General features: G+C 41.9%; 1 pseudogene; it reads right to left on the bottom strand.

The window, feature by feature from the left end:
* Positions 1-200: 200 nt before the first annotated feature.
* The window catches only part of LOC136581082 (cytochrome P450 2F2-like), a 66,885-nt pseudogene continuing 53,613 nt past the window's right edge, over positions 201-13,472 (bottom strand).

The raw sequence follows: 13,472 nt of genomic DNA, 5'->3' as shown, positions 1-13,472 counted from the left end.
TGAAGACAGTCCATGGACAAGAGTGTCATTGTGTCCGGAACCAAGTGGATTCCTCTTTCTAATGTCATACAACATCTTTTATATCCTATAATAATAAAGAGTATTAATTGAAAGATTGCAGTTCTTCTCTATGCCTTTCCTGCACCAATAAATGCTTTCCTCTTCTCACAATATCTCAGATTCATGCATGTTATTATGAGTTAATCTTGAGAACATGTATGGGGTAGAAGACATATCTCAAAGCTGGGAGAAACGTGTCCAATCCCAACTCCCACTGGAGTGACTGAGATCTTCTCAGGAGGCACCAGTGACTTGATTGTGAAGTTCTGCAGTAGTGTGGTGATATAGATGAAGAGATCCATGCTTGCCAAACTTTTGCCTGGACATATTCTCTTTCCTGAAAAGACATGACAGTGAATAAGTAGAAGAACATCTATGATAGATGATACTGTATATTCTGCATTACATTATACACACATTCATTTTATTAGGTGCCATGTAATATTACACTTTGGGGTTGTCCACAGATACCCCTAAAAATAGAAGCTGATCACCCAGGGATTTAATTATAGAGGAGGTTGAGCACTGGGTTCCCATGGATAGGTATACACTTCCGATTCAATATCTGACACAGGCTCAAAAACTGAGCACGCAATATTTTTTTAAAGGTAGTAAAATATATTTTTTAAAAATGATATAAATATGGTAGCGCCATGATCATACTGATCTGCAGAATAAAGTTAAGAAGTCATTACTACTGCACCATTAACCCTTTGCAATCCAACTTTGGATCCAGGGTTTCCTAGGGGGATTTCTCTTTCTGCCATTTTTTACAATGGCGCCATCTTTTGGCTAGAGCCAGTACTGCAGTATGTGACATGCCAAAGAGGCCCCCGGTAACAAAACGGCAAGTAATATACAGTAAGAATACCCTGCGAGACGTCTTCCGACATCAGAGCTGTACAGGCTTCAATCAAAATGTTGGAAGATGTCAGAAAGTGGATTGGAAAGGGTTAATGCGGTAAAAAGTCTAACTGTGCTATGATTTTTTGGGCTTACTTTTTCCATTTCATTTCACTTAAACGATTTTTAAAATATTGAGCACATTATATAGTATATGAAATGGTACCATTGAAAAATACAGCTTGTCCCGCAGAAAACAAGCTACATACTTGTATTCTGAAGGAAATAAAAAATGAAAAAAAAGTTTATAGCTCTTAAAAGGCGCTGGTGAAAGACAGCAATGAAAAATGGCTCCAGAAAGGAGGAATTAAAGCAAAGTAAAATCTTTTGGAAAAATATAAGACCCTGTCCTATTTTTGGGAAAACAGGGTATTCCTCAACTCATGATACTTGTACATAGTAATAACAGTTTCATAAAACATGCACACATTTACTTTATGCTGCTTTCTTGAGACTGCATTAAGATTGTTTGACACTAAAATAACTGCAAAGTGTTTTGTCTCCTTGTCTCCAAATTGGGACACCTCCACACTCTGACGCTGTCCAATCAGTATTGAGTGTCTGACTGTAGGACACCCCCTACTGAAAAGGAGAATTGTATCTCCAAGTTGTCTATTAACTATTCATTAAAGCAGACAAGTCAGGAGAGCTGCCAGCTCATCTTTAACCTTATAATCCACCCAATTTGCCATCTAGTTCAAGGTCATCCTCACCTGCAGAAAACGGCATCAGGGCCTCTTTCTTCAAGAGTTTCCCATTTTCATCCAAAAAGTTGTTTGGGTCAAAATTCTCCGGGTTCTTGAACTGTATCTTGTCATTGTGTGCCGCTGTAAGAACCAGAGTGAAAATTGTTCCCTGTGGTTAGAAAACATTGCTGAGTAAACTTATTATACATTTTAATTATTTCTTTCCCTAGTCCAAGTTGATTTTTACCTTCTTAAATTTATAGTTGTGAATCCTAGTATCCATAATCAATTTATGAGGAAGAGCCAGTGGTGCTACATCAGCAAATCTCTGGACCTCATATATTAACGACAGAGGAAGAAGTCTCCAAATTGCTCTTCTCTGCTCGCCCCACCACCTGCGCTAGCGACCCTCTCCCCTCACACCTCCTCCGATCCCTCTCCCCAGTGGTCATCTCCCATCTCACCACTATATTCGACCTCTCTCTGACCTCTGGCATCTTTCCGTCTTCTTTCAAACACATCATCATATCCCCACTGCTAAAAAAGCCGACTCTTGATGCGACTGACGTTGCCAATTACCTACCCATCTCTAACCTCCCTTTCATCTCCAAACTACTAGAATGGCTGGTTTACTCCCACCTTGTAAGCTATCAGATAACTCTCTCCTTGACCCACTACAGTCTGGCGTCCGACCCCAACACTCGACAGAAACTGCCCTTACAAGGGTATCAAACACCCTACTGACAGCCAAATCAAGGGGTGATTACTCCCTACTGATCCTCCTCGACCTCTCTGCAGCATTTGACACTGTCGACCACAAATTCCTCCTCAGTATGCTTCACTCCATGAGCCTAAAGGACACTGCTCTCTCCTGGTTCTCCTCCTACTCATCTGACCGCTCTTTCAGTGTCTCCTTTGCCGGCTCTACCTCTCCTTCTCTTCCCCTTGCTGTTGGGGTCCCCCAAGGCTCGGTCCTCGGCCCCCTCCTTTTCTCTATTTACACAGCCCCTGTTGGACAAACCATCAGGACCTTTGGCCTCCAATACCACCTCTATGCTGATGACACCCAGCTATACACCTCTTCCCGTGACATCTCTGCACCTTTCCTCCAAAACATCACCAACTGTCTGTCCGCTGTCTCTAACACTATGTCCTCTCTCTACCTAAAACTAAACCTCTCTAAAACGGACTTATTGGTGTTTCCTCCTTCCACTAACGGACCTCATCCTGACATCTCTATCTCAGTATGTGGCACCACCATAACTCCCAAACAGCATGCCCGCTGCCTTGGGGTCATATTCGACTCCGATCTCTCATTTACCCCCTACATCCAATCTGTGGCCCGAACCTGTCAACTGCACCTCAAGAACATCGCAAGAATCCGCTCTTTTCTCACCATAGACACACTGAAAACGCTTATTGTTGCCCTCATCTACTCACGGCTCGATTATTGCAACTCGTTGCTGATCGGCCTCCCCTGCACCAGACTCTACCCTCTCCAATCCATCCTGAATGCAGCAGCCAGGCTCATATTCCTGTCCAGCTGCTACTCAGACACCTCTGCCCTGTGCCAGTCACTGCACTGGCTGCCTGTTAAATGCAGAATTCAATTTAAACTTACTACCTTCATCCACAAAGCCCTCCACAGCGCAGTGCCCCCCTATATTGCCTCCCTCATCTCAATCCATCACCCAGCCCGGGCTCTCCGCTCGGCAAACAAAACTAGACTGCACACCCCTCTAATTCAAACTTCTCACTCCCGCCTCCAAGACTTCTCCAGAGCAGCACCAGTCCTCTGGAACGCACTACCAAAAGATACCCGGGCAATCCAGGACTCCAATAACTTCAGGCGTGCTCTAAAAACGCACCTCTTCAGGGAGGCATACTGCATTCTCTAAACAAATTCCTCTATACGCTGCCTGATAACATGCTCCCTAAACTATTGACTGCAATCCCTGCTAGCCGTCATAAACTGCTCCTGTAGTCATACTGATCCTGCCGTCGCATAGCTAAATGTCTGACCATTGTCTGTATATAGTGTGAGGGTTATGAACATGAAAACTTATATATGTATACATTTCATCCATCTGTAATATACGTTTCCGGAGGCTGTAGGCCTAAATTGTACACTCTATTCTGTGTCCTATGAAAAGGTCTGCTAAATGCTCGTACATTTAGCTTAGTACTTAATTACATTAAGTACAGGTGTAATCTTAAGCGTCCATCATGTCTCCAAGAGCTTGTTTATCTCGTTACACTGATCAAAAGGTTGTATGGAATGCTTTGTTAATGTAGAGTGTGATGATAATCAGGATACCAGACACGATGTCTACATACAAACAAATAAAGCATTGTTTATAGAGAAGACAAAATTATGTACCAGTAAAACAGGTCGACCTCTGTAAAGCAGTTCAACCTCTGACACGCCTACTATTTTTTGTATAAGAAAGACAATGTACACAATAAACTCAGATTGCTCTAAGACACGACCGTGATGCCTGTGTCTATTGCTTTCTCATGGTGGCCGGCATAACCAGCTCTGATTTGGAGCCCCACAGCATATTAACGTAACATGGATTTTATCCCTAACAATAGCATCCCTCATTCTCCACCTCGCCATACTGTGCACATCTCCAGCCATTTTACCTTCTGTATCACCCCATTACTTGTAGTATGTAAGCTCGTTGGAGCTCATTGTTTCCATCAACTGATTACGATTGTAACCGTGGTTCTGTAAGTTTTTGTACTTTTGTCTTTCTGTATTCCCCCTGTCTATGTAAGCGCTGCGGAATATGTTGGCGCTATACAAATAAAGATTATTATTATTATTGCTTCTGTGTAAGGCATATTGAATCTGTCCTCGAATTCTGCTGGATGTTGGCCAATTATATTGTCTATCTCACTGTAGACCTTCTCTGAAGAAAAAAGAAAAAAAATCTATATTTTTTGTATACAGCAAATTGTTCAATATCCTCCTTATTAAAAAAATTAAAGAAAAACAATGTAATTGACCTGCTCACTTAGGGCATGTCCAGGACATAATATACTGCAACAGAGGAAAAGCAACAAGATGAAGTCTTGAGTCAGGTGCGAGTTATAACTTCAATTTCTTTATTGCTTAGCAAGTGATGTAATAACAAGCTTTATAAATGAAAGACCAGCTTACGGATATGGTCGGTCAACGTGTTTCAAGCGGAAGAAATTAATTATGACCATAAACTCCAAATTGACACAGGAAGTTTAAATAGCAAAAAACACTCCACCTCATGTGTGCAGTTGGAAACAAATTATACATGTACATAAATTTTAAAAAAAAAAGAAATACTTAAAAAAAAGTTGTGAGCAAAAATATAAAAAAATATCAATATACTAAGGAAGGAGAGAAAAGAAAAAAATCTGTAATGTAATTACTTACAAAATCTGTAAGTACGGTAGTTTAACCCCTTCCCGCTCCAGGACGTACATTTACGTCCTAGACCGACTGAGTATGTATGCAGAGAGGTTGCGGGGCGATCTCTCTGCATACAGCGCGGGCGTCAGCTGTTTATTACAGCTGACACCCGCGGGCAATAGCCATGATCGGTTGTTCGGCCGATCGCAGCTATTAACCCTTTAAATGCTGCTGTCAATTCTGACAGCGGCATTTAAAGCCCTCGAATGCTGTGGGGTGGCTTGATAGGCTGCCTGTCAGAATGCAGTATGACATAATGCTATAGCATGGAAATGGAAATAATTTAAAATATAATAGAGCCAAACAGCTTATTTTGTTCATTTTGTTTCCCTAAAAAAAAACTAAATAAAAATGATCAAAAATGCTGTATGTACCAAATATAGTGCGAATAGAAACTACATCTTGTCATACCAAAAACAAACCATCAATAGAAAAAATAAATAAGTTATGAGACTTTGAATGGTAAAATTGATGCGTTTTCTCCCCAACCTTAAAAAAAAAAAACAATATAAGTTTTCCATACATTATGCATTCACAACAATAGGTACCGATAAAAACTACAGTTTGCCACACAAAAAACAAGTCCTCACATGGCCATGTTTGCTAAAGATTTAAAGATATGTCTTTTCAAAAGTAGAGATGAAAATCCCCAATAAATTGTTGTCTCTCTATGGCCAAAATAGGCAATATCCTTAAGGGGTTAAACCTTAATTTTTCATCCAGGATTCACTTTGCCTCAATTGTGGTAAATTACTAGGAGACAGAATGGATCTCAAATTGCAACCATTTGGCAATATCTCTCTGAGAGTATCGCTCTGCCATAATACAGGTAAATATCGATTAATGATCTTCTTGATCTGGCTATACTCTCTGCTATACGTGGTTATGAAAATACGTTTAGTATATTGTACTAACTGCATTTTGGATTTACTACGTGCAATCTTCTTAGCTCTATCATCCACCAAGGATATGCTCTAGCTGCTGACCTATCTGACACAGCACTTTCTTCCTCCAAGATATAGCATTTCTGTTGTACAGCTACTCTTACCTATATTAATTCTCCAACTGGCACCGCTTTTACTGTATGCATTCAATGGCAAGATATTGCATTCAATAAAGGGTCACATGCTGCAGGCTTGCAGTAAGACCGAGATGTAATGTTACCAACTAAGGCCTGGTACACATGAACATTGTTTTGCACGTGCAAGTGTGCACACAAATCCGCGCGTCCAAGCACGTGCCAAAACACACGTGCACGAAGCTGCGTGCCCCATTAAAAGCAATAGGATGCCGGCACCCCTGCATTGATTTTCAGGGAAGAGCTTTAAATATAAGCCCTTCTCTGAAAATCTTTCCTAGCTTGTGTGAATCATTCCTAGCTTGTGTGAATTCAATAAATGGACAAGCGCTGGCTGTGATTGGCTGAGCGCTGTGACCAATCACAGGCAGCGCTCAGCTGTCATTCAATGAATGGCTGAGCGCTGCCTGTGATTGGCTGAGCGCTCAGCCAATTAGATGCAGCCCATTCAGAAGGCGGGGATTTTAAATCCCTGTCTGCTGAAAGAGCTTCAGAGCAGTGCAGGGGGACCAAGCGGCTAGACGTGCCTGAGGCCCGACAGCAGCGTTGAGATGAGTATATATGTGTATATATATATATTTTTTATTATTTCTTACTATAGCTAGGGATGATTTTGGGGGAAGGGCTTATATTTAAAGCCCTTCCCAGAAAATCAATGCAGGGGTTGCTGGCAGCCCATTACTTTCAATGGGGCTGCCGGCAGCAGTGGCGGCCCCATTGAGAGCAATGGCAGAACATCCCGATCCTCTGCCACAGCTGTTACAGCTGTGACAGCAGTTGCAGGGGATTCTTTACTCCCCACAGGAAGTGCCATCATTACAGAACACTCTAGCGGTGCTATTGTAGTAGAAATGATGATTAGTTAGCGTGAAATATCTATTGATTTGTATAAACTAGACGTATTACGCAGCTGTAGTGATTTAACTCTGTAGAGGCTGATGGCCGCATCATTTCATTATGGTAATTGCTGGACAATGGCATGGTGAAAGATGTGTGCTATAAAATTAGCCTCATGGAAAGCTCTAGTGCAGCCTCTCTAGGGTTAAAATTGCTTAGGTCTTCTGCTGGCTGGGAATAACAGCTTGGGCATCTCACACCTTCCCCCCCTCCTCAACTCCTAGAACAAAGGACCTCATGGTCTTACATAGATGGACACTAGAAGGAGGGGAGGGGGACTCAGTTAGCTGGAGACCCAATAATTATGCTCATGGACCATGTATGTAATATGTTATACGCCCATAAAGGGCAGGTATTATGTGTTTTAATAAAACTGAGGGTCTAAGCATTGTACGCCCAGACGCAGTTTTAGATCTGAGACTTACATCTTGTGTCTGACTGGTTATTATAAGCCATGCGCATGCCATACTACATAATTAGGAAGCTACAGAATACCCCAAAACCTGCTGGACAAATTGGGTACCAGATCACTGTCACGGTGTTCAGTGATGAGGGGACTCCCCGCGGGGAAAATTTACATGCGGCACAGACCCATACTGCACACATGTCCTATCTTTTGCAGGTGCGCATGCTTGCATGTCTGTAGAAACGGACATGTGAACACACCATAGGGAACCAATGGCTCTAATAGAGGCACGGTTTTGTGCGCACAAATGTACGCAGAGAAACACGCTCATCTTAATAAGGCCTAAGCCATCAGAGTACAGGGAAAGGTCCAAAAAATAATATTGCGTTGATTCCAATTATAGATATATAAAACAATCATCTCTAATTTGAATGCTAATTTTTGTAAAGTCTGGCAGGGTCACCTTTCCACAGGACCAAATGATAATATCGTCTACATAGTAACTGTACCTAAACAAAAAATAAATTGCTCCTCTCACCATGCAAGAAATACATTTGAAGTGATGGTGATAAGTGAGCTCTAGAGATGAGCGAGTATACTCGCTAAGGCACATTACTCGAGCGAGTAGTGCCTTCGCCGAGTATCTCCCCGCTCGTCTCTAAAGATTCGGGGGCCGGCGCCGGTGACAGGTGAGTTGCGGCAGGGAGCAGGGGTGAGTGGGGCGAAGAGAGGGAGAGACAGATCTCCCCTCCGTTGCTCCCCACTCTCCCCCGACGCTCCCTGTCCCCCCGCAAGCCCCCAAATCTTTAGAGACAAGCGGGGAGATACTCGGTTAAGACACTACTCGCTCGAGTAATGTGCCTTAGCGAGTATACTCGCTCATCTCTAGTGACCTTCTATAGAAGCACCTGTTTGCCGGGGAAAAAAAATGTGATTAAATAAAAAATAGTTGTGAGTTAACAAATAATTCAAAACTTTGATATATCCCTGTAACTGTATATATCCCTGGATGTATGTAGAATGACTTTTTAACATATAGCCAACTGCTCTCAAACCAGTGTATTGAGGAATTCAGGTATAGAGCTATTTTATAACACGTCAGGCATGGAAACTGTTGATATATCGCATTATGTGAAAGATAATGTATAACAAATATTTGGTTTCCTGTAAATATCCCAGACAGTTTACTACCAAAGTTGGAAGTAAGGAATCAAGCCATTCTCTTAGTTGTTCATTTAAAGAACCGATCCCCACCATCATGGATCTCATCGGTGGCAGGAAGCAATTTGGACAAAGAATGAAAAATAGGGAGAATTAGATATTGAGCAAATACTCATACTCCTTAGAGGTAAATACAGCATATCTAATGCAACAACATTTTGCAACAGTATTTTTAAATCTTGGTGTCTAAATGTGTATAAGTGATGGAATCAGGAAGGAGGGACTCATTTTGGGCAATATAGAGATCCCTGTTCATAAGAACAACAGACAGAGCTTTCTTATCAGCCTGTCTTATAAGGACATCCGTGTTTGGTTTTAAAGAGAACATGACCAGTATCTTTTTTAGGCCCATAGTGACCAAGCCTGTTTGCACCCTAATGACCAGGCCAAATTTTGGAAATTTGGCATGTGTCACTTTAACATAGAATAACTCTGTAAAGCTTTGCATATCCCAGTAATTCTGACATTTTTTTCGCCTCACATTGTACTTCATTTAGGTGGTAAAAATAGGCCAATATGATTTGTGTATATTTGTTAAGAGCACCAAGATTGGGAAAAGGTTTTAATTTTTTCACATTTTCAACTGCAATATGTGAAATATGTGCAAACATACTGTAAAAATTTTCGATAAGATATATATTTCCATCTGTTCATTCTGGAAGCACATTTAAAAAACTTTAGGATTTTTAACCATTTAGGAGATATAGAAATTTAACATTAATTATAAAAAGTTTGAGAAGCATTTTGTTTTCCTACACCAAGTCAAGATTGCAAAGGTTCGTAGGTCTCAGAATGATAGCTACCCCCCAAAATGACCCCATTTTGAAAACTACACCCCTTAATATATTCAGTGAGGGGCGTCATGAGTATTTTAACCCAACCATTTTGGAGGAGAAAAAATAAAATTTCATATTTTTGCAAATATGTCATTTTAAAGACAGTTTTTTTTCTCTATCTTGCACATGAAAATGAGGATTTGCACCCCAAAATGGATACCTATGTTTGTGCTATGTTTAGAAACATACCCAATGTGACCTTAATCTTATGTCTGTACAACGGTTCCCAAACCCGAAGAAGCAGCCTGTGGCTTTAAGAACAGAAATTTTGCTTGAAGAGGTTTTAGACCTCATAGCACACTTGTAGAGCCCCTGAGCAGCCAAAATGATGGAGAACCCCCACAAATGCTCCCATTTCTTTACTCCCCGGGGGGAATGTCTACACGGCAGTGGCAGAGAGGTGAATATATATATATTGTAATATATATATATATTTTTTTTTACACAAACCAGGGATGATTTTCAGGGAAGGGCATATATTTCAAGCCCTTCCCCGAAAGTCACTGCAGGGGTTGCTGGCAGCCCATTGTTTTCATCCTTACGCTTGAAAATATAGTAACATAGTATGCTAGGCTGAAAAAGACAAATGTCCATCCAGTTCAGCCTGTTTTCACCCTCCCTCCCCCCCTTCATGTTCATCCAGAGGAAGGCAAAAAAACAAACAACAAGGCGGAAGCCAATTTACATCATGTTGGGGGGGGGGGGGATTCCTTTGCAGTTCCATAATGGCAGTTAGAATAATCCCTGGATCAGCACTCTGGAGAAAAGTTCCTTCCTGACTCCAAGTCCGGCAGTCAGAAGATCCCCGGGTCAACAACCCTTCTGGCTATTAAATGTCTATATCCTGTAATGTCATAGTGCTCTAAAAAGACATCTAATCCCCTCTTAAACCCCTCTATTGATTTTGCCATACCACGTCCTCAGGCAGAGAGTTCCACAGTCTCACTACTCTTACAGTAAAAAAAAAAAAACCTTCTATGTTCGTGATGAAACCTCCTTTCTTCTAGACGTAGAGGATGCCATCTTATTACAGTCATAGTCTTGGGTATGAATAAATTATAGGAGAGATCCTTGCATTGTCCCCTAATGTATTTATACATAGTTATTTGGTCACGCCTTAACAGTCTTATTTCTAGGGTGAATAATCCCAATTTTGATAGTTTCTCTGGGTATTCTAAAACGTTGACCGACACTCTCTGTAAACTGGTCTTTCATTTATATTGCTGATTGTTAGTCACTGCTGTATGCTTCTGTGATTTTATGGACTAAGCAATAAGGAATTGGAAGGTATAACTCACGCCTGACCCAGGATTTCATCTTGTTGCTGTTTCTAATTTTAAAAGTAGTTGTCCAGGGTTAGATAAACATGTTGGCTTTCTTCCAGAAACATCCCAATACCGGTCCAGGTATTGCAGGTCAGGTGTTCTGAAGTGAATGGAGCTGAGCAGTTAAGTCACATACAACCTGTGGACAGATGTGGTGCTGGTTTTAGACATAGTTGCCAATTTTTTTCTGATTCTGAAAAATCTTTTAAATGCACAGATCTTTCTGACCTTAGTTACATACCTGCTACATTTGGGTATTTCATGAGAAGTAACATTGTGTATTCCAGGGTAGCGGTCACTAATCCTGTTCCACCAAAGAACAACATTAAACTCATCACCAAAGAATCAGAATTGAAAAACGTTGCTTTATTCTTCCCTTCCTTGAAGAAAAGATGCCGATTAGAGGATATACGGTAGTATATACAATGATAGAAAGTACTGCTTGATAATGTAAGGGACGGATATTTAATAGTTTTTTGTACCTTCTCCATTTTGATGAGGAAACAGTCTATAAAATCTCTTGGGTTATTACTATCTAAAGTCTTCATGTTTCTCTCCACTTTCTTCCTGATAAAGTCAGCCATGGCAGTAAAGTTTTCCTTGAGTTCATGGTGAGGTCCAGGTATGTATCCCATGATATTTGGGTATATGTTGTATAGCTAAAAAAAAAAAAAAGAACAATGACTAAAATCAGTTTAAATAAACTAAGACACATTTTACACAACTACACACCTGAATGTCATCAAGGCTCCCGAAAAATGTTTCCACCCCTTTCTCCTGTAGTTAGAAGCATACTCATGCATTTAGAGTAGCCTTCACATGAGCGTGTTTATGTGCATGCATATGCGCGCACAAAACACGCGTCTATTACAACCACTGAATTCCCGATGGTGTGTTTACATGTCCGTGTTTTAAGATCCCTGATAGTATAGGGTACTCAAAAGATTAATCTCATCATTCCATACAGCTTCCTCTTCCTGTGCTACATAAATCCTAGAGATCAGTGTAAGGCGGGGAATATGGAGCTCTGTGAGACTTTATTATCTGCATAATTGTCTCTGTGATTGAATATAAAGATTCATCACTTAAAAACTGGTATTTGGAATCTCATCCTACCTCCAAATCTGGTCTCCCAACTTCAATCTAATTTAACCTTTCAATGGCTTTCAGGATCACTGGACTACCTGGGCATAAGACTACATAATTCTTATACATCTTTATATACCCAAAATTTTATCCCTCTACTCCGTAAGCTCAGTCTGCTCCCGGAAAGTTGGAACCACTGCCATATCTCATGGATAGGACAAGCAAATGTGGCAGCCGTTCTGAGGTTTCCACCTTGCTTTCAGGCCAGACCAGGGTTTAGCAGCATTCCTACCTCTCCTGCAGCTGAGAGGTGTGGTGGTTCCAAGATTAATGTCAGTCAGCACCTGGTGCTAAGTAGCTCGGCTCCTATTTAAGCAGTGCTGTTACTCCTGTGCTGGTCAATTCACTTCAGTCCTATGTTGGACAGCGTCGGAGCAACACAGAGTGGTGGAAGCTCTTCATTTGAAGCTAAGTTCTTTACTGTTTGGTTTTGTTTTGTTTCTCCTTTTGTTTTGTGCTAGGGCCCCCAGTGAGGGACTGGTCAGTGGCCCAGGTTCGAGTGCAGGCTCGCACTTGTCAGCGTGGCCAGTCTGCCGAGTAGGCAGGGCCCCCTCCCGGGTTAGGGGACGATAGGGAGAGCATCCCCTTTAGTTTTTGTTTCCTTTTGCACAGTTGTGCCTTTGATTTATGTTATTGAGGTTGCACGTTCTTAGGACGCAACAGATTGACCAGCCCTTACCTCTCTCAGGGAGATTCTGTGCTGTTACTATGAATCCCCTTGAGGTTTTGTCGCACCAGCTTGGCACGCTGGCTGCTGAGCTCGCTGAGATAAAACAGTGACAAACTGCACTGCAGGTTCCCAGCAAGGAACCAAAAATTGAGCTACCCGACCGTTTTTCTGGTGATAGGCAGAAATTCGGATCCTTTCGGGATGCCTGTAAGCTCTACTTTAGACTGCGTCCAGTGTCTTTAGGGGACGACGCCCAGAAGGTGGGCATTGTCATGTCCAGACTGCAGGGGGCGCCGCAGGCATGGGCTTTTTCATTACCCCCAACGTCTGAGGCCTTGGACTCAGTGGATGACTTTTTTGCTGCAGTGGGTCTAATCTATGACGACCCAGACAAGATATCGGTGGCTGAAGGGAATATCAGACGTTTACAACAGGGAGACTCCTCTGTCGAAGATTATTGTGCTGGGTTTCGACGTTGGGCAGCAGAAACCCAGTGGAATGACCCTGCTTTAAAGAGCCAGTTCCATTGGGGTCTATCCAATAAAATCAAGAATGTACTGGTAGGTTATCCAGTACCCCACAGTCTTGATGAGGCCATGTCTCTGGCTATCAAAGCTGGGAGACGGATCAGGGAGAGGCATCAGGAACTCTCCATAGATTCTGGCTTCTTATTTGCGGATGTGGAGGAGCCCATGCAGTTGGGGTCTCTGGCTGCCGGGGCTAGGAATGGGAACAAAGTACAGTGTTAAGGTCGATGCTTTTCCTGTAACCACATTGGTCGCATGGCTCAGTG

The sequence above is a fragment of the Eleutherodactylus coqui genome, chromosome 10, assembly GCF_035609145.1.
Source record: "Eleutherodactylus coqui strain aEleCoq1 chromosome 10, aEleCoq1.hap1, whole genome shotgun sequence".
Lineage (NCBI taxonomy): Eukaryota > Metazoa > Chordata > Amphibia > Anura > Eleutherodactylidae > Eleutherodactylus > Eleutherodactylus coqui.
The sequence above is the reverse complement of the archived record's forward strand: the minus strand, read 5'-3'. Positions and strand labels throughout refer to the sequence as shown.